The sequence below is a fragment of the Bemisia tabaci genome, chromosome 1 (genome assembly GCF_918797505.1).
Source record: "Bemisia tabaci chromosome 1, PGI_BMITA_v3".
NCBI lineage: Eukaryota > Metazoa > Arthropoda > Insecta > Hemiptera > Aleyrodidae > Bemisia > Bemisia tabaci.
Genome location: NC_092793.1, coordinates 23,261,773 through 23,274,226, shown reverse-complemented (window position 1 = coordinate 23,274,226; position 12,454 = coordinate 23,261,773). Strand labels below are relative to the sequence as shown.

At 35.8% G+C, this 12,454-nt stretch overlaps 1 long non-coding RNA gene across 1 annotated transcript; it reads right to left on the bottom strand.

The window, feature by feature from the left end:
• Window positions 1–55: 55 nt before the first annotated feature.
• Window positions 56–12,370, bottom strand: LOC109041160 (uncharacterized). The gene is made up of 4 exons (XR_002009936.2): window positions 12,039–12,370; window positions 11,693–11,814; window positions 8,061–10,654; window positions 56–6,542 (listed from the first exon to the last, which is right to left on the bottom strand). It is a non-coding gene; the product is annotated as an uncharacterized lncRNA (long non-coding RNA).
• Between the last annotated feature and the right edge of the window lie 84 nt (window positions 12,371–12,454).

Genomic DNA, 12,454 nt, shown 5'->3' with positions numbered 1-12,454 from the left:
CATATAGTGATAGAGAATGACGAACAACAACATAATCTGCAATAAGAACACAAAAGCAATTCAACAAATATAAATTTATTCAAAGACACAGTGATGATCAATATTGATAAAACTTTGACTAATTTTAAGTCAACCTATTTCTCTAAGATTAGATAGGTACTTATGAAATAAAAACTGCATTCCTAAAATAATAATACTCCGGTAAGAATTTAGAAAAAAAACTGTATTCCAATTAGGGGGTATCCAGTTAGTCAAAGTCTTGACATTCATGCATCTAACTGGAGAGAAAAAAAAAAAATTACCCTTCTGGTTAATTAACTGGGTGGTTATCTTTGCCTAGCTCTGGAGATTGTTAGCGAAATTTCTACTGGTTGATAATGAAAATTTGGAAGTATCCTCATCACAAGTTTTAAGGGAGAATTCATATCAAATAGCTCATTACACTTTGACTCACATACTGCTAGGACTGATGATATTTTTATGTCGGTATATTCAGAACATAGATAGCCCTGCAATTTACATACAGGCTTGTGAAACAAAACAATGTGCGAGTGAAAGACCTTAAAGTTAGCAACCATTGGCAGATTCGTTAATTCATTTCATTAAAGAGAAGGATGCTAACAGTTTATGATGATGGAACAAGACTGACTCATGTTAATCAACTTCAGAAAATGTAGTCCGCATATTTGAGTCCACAAAATTGGGTCTAGCGGGTTATATGCGGTCATTGTATGACCTTTTTAGAGAATCATCAGCAAAAAAAGCCGATTATTTGAAATACAGGGGCTCCTATGATTTCCCCATAAAATTCTGTGGCACAAGGTGGCTAGACAATATACTGGTGGTAGAGTGAGCTCCTTCAATTCTTCGACACTTACTTAAAATCTTACATCAAAGGATTTCTGTGAATGGATTTCCTCAAGAAACCAAATCAAAATCATATTGAAAGGTAAAAATTCATCTGAGTGATCCATTGCTTAAGATTAAAGTTGCCTGCTTTATTAGTATCGCCAAAGAGTTTAAACCATTGCAAGTTGCATATTAGGCTGAGAAGACTGGTCCTTTTTTTGTACGATGACCTGTTTCAACTTCTAGCAGTGTTAATAACATAGGTACCAAAATTGTGAAAAAAAAAAAAAAAAAAAAAAAAAAAAAAAACCCTTGGGACCAAAAAACTTAAGTACAAGAATTGATGTTAATATGTCTGATGATTTGCTAACTTGCCAAAATATTTATTTAAGGCATCTTGTAACTGAAGCTTTCTGAGAAAAAAGAAAGATTTTGCAGGATAAAACTAAAGAAATCCTTGTTTTTTGAAAAGATCGTCCTTAGTGTCTAAAACACGCTATCACTAAAATTTTGGAAAAGTCTCCACTGAAATATTCGATCACCAGAGCTATGACATTCCGTAACTCTATGTTGATCAGCAATTGTTAAAGAAAGAAAACTCATTTCCATGAGTCGCATCTGTAATCTTGTCTTGAGAAATTTGTTGAAGGGTTGCTGTGGATGAAGTCAAGAGTGACTTCCACAAACTGTGCCTCAAAAGACAGTTGAAGAAAAAATGGCAATTTTTAGCCGAAGAAATGATTGACTTGGTCCTTTTTGGAGGACTGTCATTACAGATTTTGAAGGTTCCAAAGAATTGCTCAGCAATTTAAGGCTCATTTTTATTCTTTTCCCTGGCAACGCAGATAGCGAACGTGGATTTTCAATTAACAAAGAGATAGCTGTGGTTAACTAATTAGGACACTCCCTTGTTGGTCAAAGAATCGTGTATTAGCTATTAACTCATCGAGTATCGAGTACTCATCCAGCTGGAGGTGTTAATTTTAAGCAATTTAAGATTCTAAGAGGTATATTATCAGTGGACCTCAAAGAGGCACATTTAAGCACTCATATTATGCTGCTTTCATATGATGAATGTCAATGATCAGCACAGTGTAAGGCAAAGAATAAAATATAGAATATATTTTAACATTATTGTCATATCCAGCGTGACGTAGTGAGGTGACTCATTGCACTACGTCGGAAGGAGCGCTCCCCTTCACTGACGTTCTATGTATTTCCGGCCGCCTGGCACCGGTAATAATAGAGCTACCGTAAGGAGCTCAGTTGTGTTCATTCTTTTCAATAGATCACTTCTCCCTCAGATTCGGTAGTCTCTTTCCTTAGCATTCTTTGTTCCTTCACTGTCCCTGCAAACTGACATTACGGGCCATAATAATTGGCAACGAGGCAATCGGACGCGTGTGTTTCTTTCCCAACAAAAATAATTTTTTTTTTGCTAGGTTACTCCGCTCCGCCCCTGCGACATCGAACTCTCGAGGTGTTCTAAGCTGACGCGTTAATCCGTCTCAAATTGCAAAAAGTCGATCGTTACCATGGATATACAGACCCTCACCACCCAGCCTGACATCCAGCCTGGACAATTCCTGCAGCCACCCCAACTGGGACAAAAGAACTCTCTGGGACAGCAAGCAGCCTGGGAAGACTTTAAATTCACTAAGCCAGAGGGATAGAAGACATCATACCCCCCACCCCTCCTTCCTCGTCAGCAGTGCCCCTCAGACACCGCTAAAGTCTCCTTTCTCATTACCCTCCCAGTCATTTCACCCCCACATTTCAGTTTTTGTTTTTCGGGGACCCACACGCAATTCGTCAGTGTGGGAGCAGGTCATATCCGGCGTAACGTAGTGAGGTGACTCATTGCGCTACGTCGGAAGGAGCGCTCCCCTTTACTGACGCTCTATGTATTTCCGGCCACCTGGCGCCGGCAATAATATAGCTCCCGTAAGGAGCTCAGTTGTGTTCATTCTTTTCGATAAATCACTTCTCCCTCAGATTCGGTAGTCTCTTTCTTTAACATTCTTTGTTCCTTCACTGTCCCCGCAAACTGACGTTACGGGTCATGATAATTATCCTCATCTTTCCTTTTGGGATGATGGAATGACAGACTCAATTAACGGCTGAACCAACAACTTATGACTATTACCAGTGGATGGCCTGACGGGGATTGTAACAATCCTTTTATCAAAGCACCAAATCAACAACTTTTGAGTATTACCAGTGGATGTCCAAAGTGGGATTTTAAGGGTCCTATCATCAAGTAGAAACAGAACTACCACATTCAGGTTATTTCTATGATGGAGCAATAAAAATGTTACTTCATTAGATCATTACTTAGATTGAACAAGGAAGTTTACACAAGCTGGTTCATATGGGGGTGAGCCCCTGAGAGCAGGATCCGGACCCATGAGTTCAGAACTATTGGACTGTCAAATGACAAGGACTTGAAGGAGCTTGCTCAAAAACTGAGTCCCTTCCTGAAAACCCTCCTGTCACCTGCCCTGTTATCAACTCCACCAAACTGCCTCCGTGAGGCATCAAATAATATCTACCAAGGTCACCAAACCACCACCTGTTGCAGGGGTTTCCACAAAATGCTGCTACCGGTCGGCAGCTGCAACACATGTGCCTGTGTGTCCAGCCTACATTCATTGTTCATTCTATGTTCTTAGACGAAAGATTTTGCGGATGTCTTTTGTGATACTTCAGTTTAATAAAGCTTATTCTTTTTCCCTTCACTTAGAGTAATCATTTCGACAGCATCCAACATGGTGACGAAGAAAATACTAATTTAATTCTTCCTTTCAACTAACTGTATGTAATGTAAATCTCAGCTTTCACTATCCAAGTGAGTAATAGCATCCGCTTCCAGCCAATTCACCCTGCCGAAACCTGTGTGGACTTGCAGTTACCTTTCCTGACCAATCAATGGACAAAGTTTATAAGAAACTCCAATACGTTCATTTTGGCTACCCGCCAAAGTAAATCTAAACCTAATGTGCATGCTGCACAGCTATTAAATGTAATTGGCAATGAAGCCCAAGACGCAATTTACACTTTGGGTTTTAAGATCTTGCTGATCCTGATGAAATAATAGCAGCTTTCGATAAGCTTATGCGCCCGAAAGACAATAAATTATTTAATAGATTTCTTTTTTGATTCCAGAGATCAAAATGAGGTGGAAACGTTTTATCATTTCCTACATAAAATGAGCAAAAAAATCTGCAAATGTCGTAGAGTTAAATTAGCTTAAGAACGTAACAGGATAAAGAATATCTGGACGTGAGGTGATAGCTAAGTAAAGTAAACTACCTATCAACTGTTGATATGGTTTCTCTAGATCTGGGCGTACCGGAATATCTTCGTCAAATTTTGTATCAATAAGAGGAGTTGAAACTGGCTTACAATTTAACAGAAAACCAACGCAACAACACTGGACTTGTGCTCAACGTATTTTAAGATACTTAAAAGGTACTTCTAATCTGTCTTTAACTTATAAAAAGTCAGATTATGATCTTCTTTGTTACTCAGACTCTGATTGGGCCAATAATTGTCCTCAAAGGAAATCCTTCTCTGGTAATGTTTTCACTTATAGCGACTGTGCAATTTCGTGGGAATGTCAAAAACAAAAAACCACATCACTCTCAAGTACAGAAGCTGAATACATTGCAATAACTTTAGCTGCTAAAGAGGCAATTCATTTAAAATTTCTCCTTCATGAGTTAATTAACAGAAAAGATTCTGCACTTATTTTCACTGATAATCAAAATGCAAAGAGAATAGCAGAAAACCCTGTTCAACAAAATAGAATAAAACACATAGATGTGCGTTACTGGTTCTTACGAAATGATGTTAAAAATAATGATATCACTGTAGAATATCTCCCTACTTCAGTTATGCCTGCTGATTTTCTAACTAAGCCTGTTCCAGCCCCCAAACAGAAATTCTGTTCTCAAAAAATTGGTCTCCGCTAATTTCTTTTGCTATTTGCTATAATATCTCTGTTGTTTAAATTTTTCTGGTCATTATGTTTCACTTAAACAATTGCATATCAAGGGGAAATCTTTTTCAACCTTCTTGTTAAAGCATAACATGCAATTATTTTGTCGAAACATTCAAGTTAAATTGTCACTTTAGTCGTTAATTGAATTGTTAATATTTTTTTAACAATTAGATTGAGGGGAAGTGTTGGTGTTCCACCCCTAATAATATTTTCAATCTAATGTTAATGCTGTAAACTTGTCAACCTTGCACTTCATATTAGCATGCGTGCGCATCTGTTGCTCTCAGCTGTCTTTTGTTTTTTTGAGGTTTTATTACATAATAAAAGTAAGAGGCTTAAGCCATGTCACCTACTAAAGCTCTTCTTCTCTTTTCTTGTCTTTCCACCGCTGTGCATTAATTTAACTCTACGACAGCAAAGATGAGAGTTTGGAAATCGTACGTGAAGCTCAGGGCCAAACAGGTACCACCAGGTACAACATCGCCGCACCTCGCAAACTCTTAAATCCAATATTAAATTTGTAACTGTGTTTTAAACCATCGTCACTTCAGTGTCATGACAATCCTTTTAAAGTGTGATTTTAAATTATTATTTTTTTTTACTATGTTGGTGGCCTGAAGGCCTAGAAGCAAAAACTGTCAATATTAAGTTTATTCTGGTGATCCGGTTTCATTTTGTAATCAGTATGTCCTCAAATCTAAAAGTAAAACCTTCTCCGAGCTTACCATTGGATCAGCATTTGGAAACTTATTAAAAATGATTCAAATCTCGACTTGAACATTATTCGGTCGCAATCAAGTTAGCGAAACAGGATAAAGCGGTTCAAGTGGCAGTCATCCTTAACCTATTTAGTGATGAACATAGCACAGGTGGGCGACCTGTGTGGTCCAGACCCAGACTGATTTTCCTCAGCTGCCCTGACATCTATCAGAGAGAGAGGTGGCTGGCGCCAAGACAGGTGACAAAGGCTGCCAACCACACAGATAATTTAAAATTGCCCAAAAATGCTCAAAATGATGAAGGACAAAAAGGCTCTCTCGAAAAGATTGCTTGACAAATATTGTAGCTAGAGTTCACGCCAAATAAGTCTATATACTTTTAGATTGCAACAAAAGATACTTTACATATATGTATAAAAGTGGTGTCAGACGATCTTCGATCTTTCGGTCTAGAAGCGCGTAAAATTATTTGGCGTAGACTAGTGAGTTTGAGCTTTCAAATGTTTGACTACAAATATAAATGTATTAATGACATTCCCTTTCTTTGTTACAATGATTTAAGACTAAAAATATCTAGGTGCAGGTTTCAAACCAAACCAAAGGACCGAGTCTTTTGCAATGGGACAAAATTAACCCTCACAGGACTTATTCATCACTCATTGATTATTTATCTTCAATATGTCTAGTTTGGTCACATCAGATGTTGTCTGTTTAAAATAGAAAATGTTATCAGACTTAGGCAATAGGATTGATAAAATCAGTTTTAGAAACATAAGAATATATGTTGCGATACCAAGATATCAGGCTCTGCATTGAAGGCCAGTATTCACGGCGGGAAAAGGCTTGAACCTCATTTAAGTTTCCAATGATTACCTCCCATCGTAGAAAGATCTTCATCCACATTCTGGCTGAACAGTAAACAGGGATGCTATTAAGTCCTGCCTCTTTTCAAGCTGGCATCCAATAAAAATCTGAAATTAAAAAAAGACATCTTAATGTTAAGGAAGATTTTAAGAGGAGAGGAAAAGAGGTCGTATTCTACTTTACTGAGAACAATATGCACAATCCTCATTCGTGGCGCTCTGAAGAATTGCATCAAATTTTTGGGGCTAGTAAAGAATCATCTGTGAGGCTTCATCATCTCTGTGCTATGAGGTTAGATTTTTGCTTGAACTCATTGCTAGGCATGCCATGGCAAGTCACATAACCAGACAAACTGCGGCATTTGGATCACGACTTATAATTTTGCTTCCCCGAATACTCTGATGGGTTTCAATTTGTAAGAGTGTGTTATCATAAATTTTAACTTATTTCTACATAACTTCCCCTAATTTTTTTTTTTTTTTTTTTTTTGAAAATCTTTATTTTCAATTAATTTAACTGTGATTGAACCCTCGAATTTTCAAATTATAGTACAGGTCAGAATAATTAGAATCTTTTTCGATAGAGCATTCATTTTCAATAACTAATGTTAGAACAAAACTAATTTATAAAAAAATTAGTAAATTACACAGAATGATTTGTTTCGATTTTCCCCCTCTTTAAAAAAATATAGAATAAATGAGTCATACATAAGTTGGAATTGGTAAAAAAGATATGCACAGAAAACACACTTTATCACCCACCCTTAGCTCGGCTATGGTTGGACGGCTATGACACACAATGGTCATCTGACAAAAATGTAAACATTTTCTCATATTCTTTTCAGACTGATAATCAAATCAATATTGCAGACATTATTAAAGGAACAAAATATTTTACAGTCTACCTAAATAATTGTAGAGAAGAAACATTGCAACACTGGGAAATATACTAAAATATTCTTAGTACATGTCGAGAAGTGATCCGTGTGTCATTAATCAGAGTGCACAAGAAAAACCTCACGATAGGCGCCATAATGCTCATGCAAAAAGTTAACTTGGCTCCTAAAGTTGGGCTTTCAGGCCAGAGTGGGTCCTAAAATTTTAGGAGGAAGGCAGAACGCTGCTCACTACTTGTTGACAAGGCAACTCATTACTTTATTGTACGACAGACAATTTTCAAAGGGACAGTCTTGACCTGCCTTCGTCTGCTAGGCACTCAAAACAACTTGCTGCCATTTGCATCATTCAAATAGTTGATTTGGTTTTCTCCACTTATTTTTCTCTTTGAATCTATTGCACCTTGTATTACCTAATTTTGATATGTATAATTCAAAAAAAAAAAAAAAAAAAAAAAAAAAAAACTAAAAAATAGCACAAAAATTTTTCTATTTCTGAGAAGCCTTGTGTTGAAGATGACTTGTCATTTGTCATGAAGAGCACACATTTAGCCATCAAATTCAGCTCAAAAACAGAGCACATGAAAGGTTTGATTTCTCATTTTAAGGGACCTTTTCAACGATTCAAACCTGGGGCTTCAGTAATCCAAGAGAACATTTCACAATACTTCAGCAGAAAAAGAAGAAGAAGAAGGAAACAGATTAGAGCAGGATAAATCTCCAGACATACCTTGTAATACAGAGCGTTGAAAGAAAATCCAATTCGAATGCAGAGGCTGAAGTAAGGTAACTCCATGCTCAAAAGTGTGAAGATTAGGGTAAAATTTTGAGCCCATGTATGAACCAAGCCACGGACAGACCTTTACCATATGAGTATTTGAACGCTACTAATTTGACTTTGAACATGAAAATAAATTAGGTATTAAAATAATAAAATTTTTATAGTTTTTACCGTAAATTTTTTGGGTCAACACGGAAAACTAGACAAACAAATGTATGAATGTTAAAGCTAGGATCTGAAAATTTAGCAACAAATGAGTGCGTGCATGAAAATTTGAGAATTGGAATCCCTAAAAGTAGTTGAACAATAAACGAAAATAGGAGAAAAAAATATAGGAACATGGCTGATTTAAACCTTACAAACTAATTAAATTTGTGATTTGCCAACATTTTAAAATATGATACCTATGCTGCCATTCTTTTGTGTTATTTTTCAAAGAAAGAAAAAAAAAAAAATCACTTAAGGTCCAACCCACAGTCCGATCTCTTCAATGTAAATGCATGAATAGTAAGTTGACAAAAATTCGAAGTTGATTGTTGAAAACACATAACTCCATTAACACTACTAATAAAACATGGTAAAACGAACCTGTTTCTTTCTTTCTTTAAATTTTTTATGGTTCTTGTATGTAAAGGTATGACTAGACCTGGTAAATTTTACATTAAACACATAACTTTTTTTTTCTTTTTTACCTATGGCCATTTTTTCAATGACATACATTACAACTGAATCTGCTGACACTTCTGTATTTGAGGTTATTCCTTCAATACCAACAGGCATTTGATTTTCCTGGTATTTCAGCATGACATGTATACCAAGAAAGAAAAGCTTAAGAAAAACAATTATTGAACCTTACACAGGAGCCTAACTTGACACAGAATGACAATTGGTAAAGAATCAAGGACCAATATTATATATTAATAGTTTGAGATAATCTCCTGAGCTGATAAGTAATGTTACAATACAAGCAATGTTGCCTTCGAATGAGAAATCTACTTGATTTAACTGACTTTCTAAGTCAGGAAAGGTAAATACAATGAATATAGCATTTCTTTTCTACAAGGCAGATCATACAAGATCATCTTCGGATTGCACATAATGGCTTCTTCTGGTAAAAATAGGACAATCGTTACACGTCATGTTTCATGAATTGTTGGCGATACTGAAATTGTTTTCAATTCTTATTTGGAAAATTTAACCAAAATTAATAAAACAATTCATATGAACCATTATAAACTAAGTTTGGGTGTACATCATATCATTGCAAACATGAAGAGTCTAAAAATAATAGCTCGAGAAAATCTCTATTGTTTTGAGGCATTGGTGGTTCCGAGTTCTTACTGCAATTTAATTATTTGTATGATATATTTTCCAAATACAAATAGGAAAAAATTTCATTTCGTAATTCTTGTGGAAGATCGGCTAAGGTTTTAGCAGTGGCATTGGGATCTTCTTTTCCTATAGATTTACTGTATATTTTCGACAGCTTTGGAAAGTCATCTAAAACTTTATAATACAATCTTGCTAAAACAGTCTTGTGATGTTCAATGGAATGGTCTGCTACATCCATTTCATTGAAGATGCGAGTAAGCTCCGTCTTATTGCGGTACGTACTTAAAATGAAATCTACGTCCGCAATGGACATGCCATAAGCGTAGTTATTGTTTTTCATAAATTCTTCTAAGATAAGTGATAATTTTAAAATTTTATCTCCATCAGCTGTACGCATCACGATGTCTATAGTTCTTTTCATTTGAACATCTTTCGTTTTAATGTACAGGTCTCTGATTTGAGACACGATGTATAACACGTCTGGTCTTGAAAAACAACGATACAGTATAATGTTGTGTTTTCTAGATAAATCTTGCAATAAGATGATACTATATTCATCAGACTTGTCCCTAAATATCACATTAAAATTGAATACCATGGAATGAAGTCTGATGAATAGACTGGGTCCGGTCAACGATAGATTTCTCAATGCTGCTAAGGCTTCAATAGCTCTGTTCAACCATTCATCATAACTACCATAATCCATTTCATCATTTATTTCATTTCACTTAGTCTTCATGGTTAAACATTGTCATGGAAACTGTATGATAATTAGTTAATTAAAATTGTTTCACTATCCTCAAAACTATCCCACTACCTACCTAAAACTATTTTTGCTATGGGACTTTTCTCCCAAAATGATAAACTTGATTAAACAATAGTGAAAGGCATTACTCATTGCCGGAGGCTGCCTCTATTAATAATGACTCTCATGAATTCTTTTTTACATTGATCCTGTTGCAATCAAGAAACGAAATTGAGGAATATTAGTTCTTACATAAATGCTGAGTAATAATTTAGATGAGTCTTGCTTTTTTAACCTGAGCTAAATTAATGCACAATATCTGAAATCTTAATTACGTGATGGTTCTTCAGTGTTAACTGTTTTGACCGAAGGAAAGTACCCTTGACAATAATGTAACCAAAAAAGTCATTTTCTTCCATCCAGCTCCCAGAAATTTTTATCATACCTGCTCAAGCAGCACACCTCTCTGAAACAAGAGCATGACATAAAATTATGTGCATTCTACTTCTAGGTGAAATGAAACAAATAAAGTTGAGAAATGCTTTGAAAAAAGGTAAAAAATTTAACTTTCCTGATTAAAAATTTGGCATTAGAGTGCTTAAAATATTCTTTACACTGGCGACTATTTTTTTAAACTTATATTTCCCACTGAATACGTCTCTTTTTTCTAAAACAAAAATAAAAAAAAAATTTGCTGTATGCTGCATGCCCAAAGAGCTCGAGACACATTAAAGAGGGGTAGAATCGGGGAAGAAAAAGATCCATGAAGACTTTGTGGAGGGAACTCTGTTGTGAACCACACTATTTGCAATTAGGTCCCTATGACTTGTCTGGCCTAGGCAGTTTGCAATGTTCATCAATTACGATTTGTGGCAACAAAAAGTTGTACTTATGGAGTGATAAAAAATTGAAATTAAGTGACCCAAAAATAATAGTCGAACCAAGAGCAACTATTAACTGATGATCTGACAGTGTAGTTGGATCATTCGGCAACTAAGAGAAAAAGAGAGGAGAGCAATTTGTAAGTCATTTTGTTGCTCACTTGACCGTTTGATTTACCTACATTTGATCAGCTTCACTAACCATTTAAATGTAACCTGTCTCTTACCTACATTACATTTTGAATAGTTTGTTTCATCGTTAATTATGATATGTTGTGGGAGCTTGTGAGCCCCTTCCCATGGAGATGGTAACAGCAGTAAATTGCCGAAGTTTCTTTCATGCAATTCGATGCTGCGACAAATCTCAAAACTGCCTAGGGATTAGGACTTAAATAAAAATGCAGGTTTCAAGGGATGAGCCCAAAAATTCACTGTGACACCTTTAAAATGATAGATCACACGTAGTCAACTTATTGACTAAGTACTGGCATGTCCAGGTGTAATGAGAGTTCTTCAAGGCAATGTTCAAAATCAGTCGCAATCTCGTCCTCTGAATTCCTTTTCTCCGTAAAAACGTCAAACATACCTACACATGAACATCACATAGGTTCAGAGATAATTACCAAATTCAAGCAGTGCTCATCTGGTCCGTGTACTGCTGAAATGATTATTGTAATGATGGCAGAAGCAAATATTGAAATTCGATCAGTCTATGATTTAGTTTGATGCCTCCTTCATTTTTTTGCTGAAACACAACATTAGAATGCCATTATTCGGAGACCAAAACAACTAAGGGATCAAGGGTAAATGAGAAGCTGCAATACTGAAGTACCTTCAAATTTTCTGATTGTTCGATTGTTACTCGCCAAAAAACAGGCATTTAGGTACCCCTACCATACAAGGGTAAACTGAGAATACATCTTCGACAAGGATACAGTGAAGAAAGTAAGAGATAGAGCTTGAACTCACCATAGTCTGACAGATGAAATCCAAAAAAAACCAGTCAGAGTAATATTTTTTAAGTTTGAATGCTCATAACTTATGGGGATGCATGCAAACCAAGCCTTGTAAAAGAGAAAAGATGCCATTAACCACTTTGAAAAGTATAAAGCGTTGTTTGGATTTTGTGAATATTAGAACCCGTAAAAATTATTCTGGTTACTTATCGAGGAGGTCAGAAACAATATTAAAAACTACGAATCATGGCTTTAATGTTGCTTCAGACTATTCGGACCGTATAACGTATAACCTAAAAAATTCATACACTAATTTTTTTCATGTTTTTTTCTCCTCGACCTCCTCCAGAGACCACACACCAGAGACAAAAAACCTCCTCTTGAACCAATGTTGCATTGTTGCTTGGTTAGTTGCATAATTACCATAAT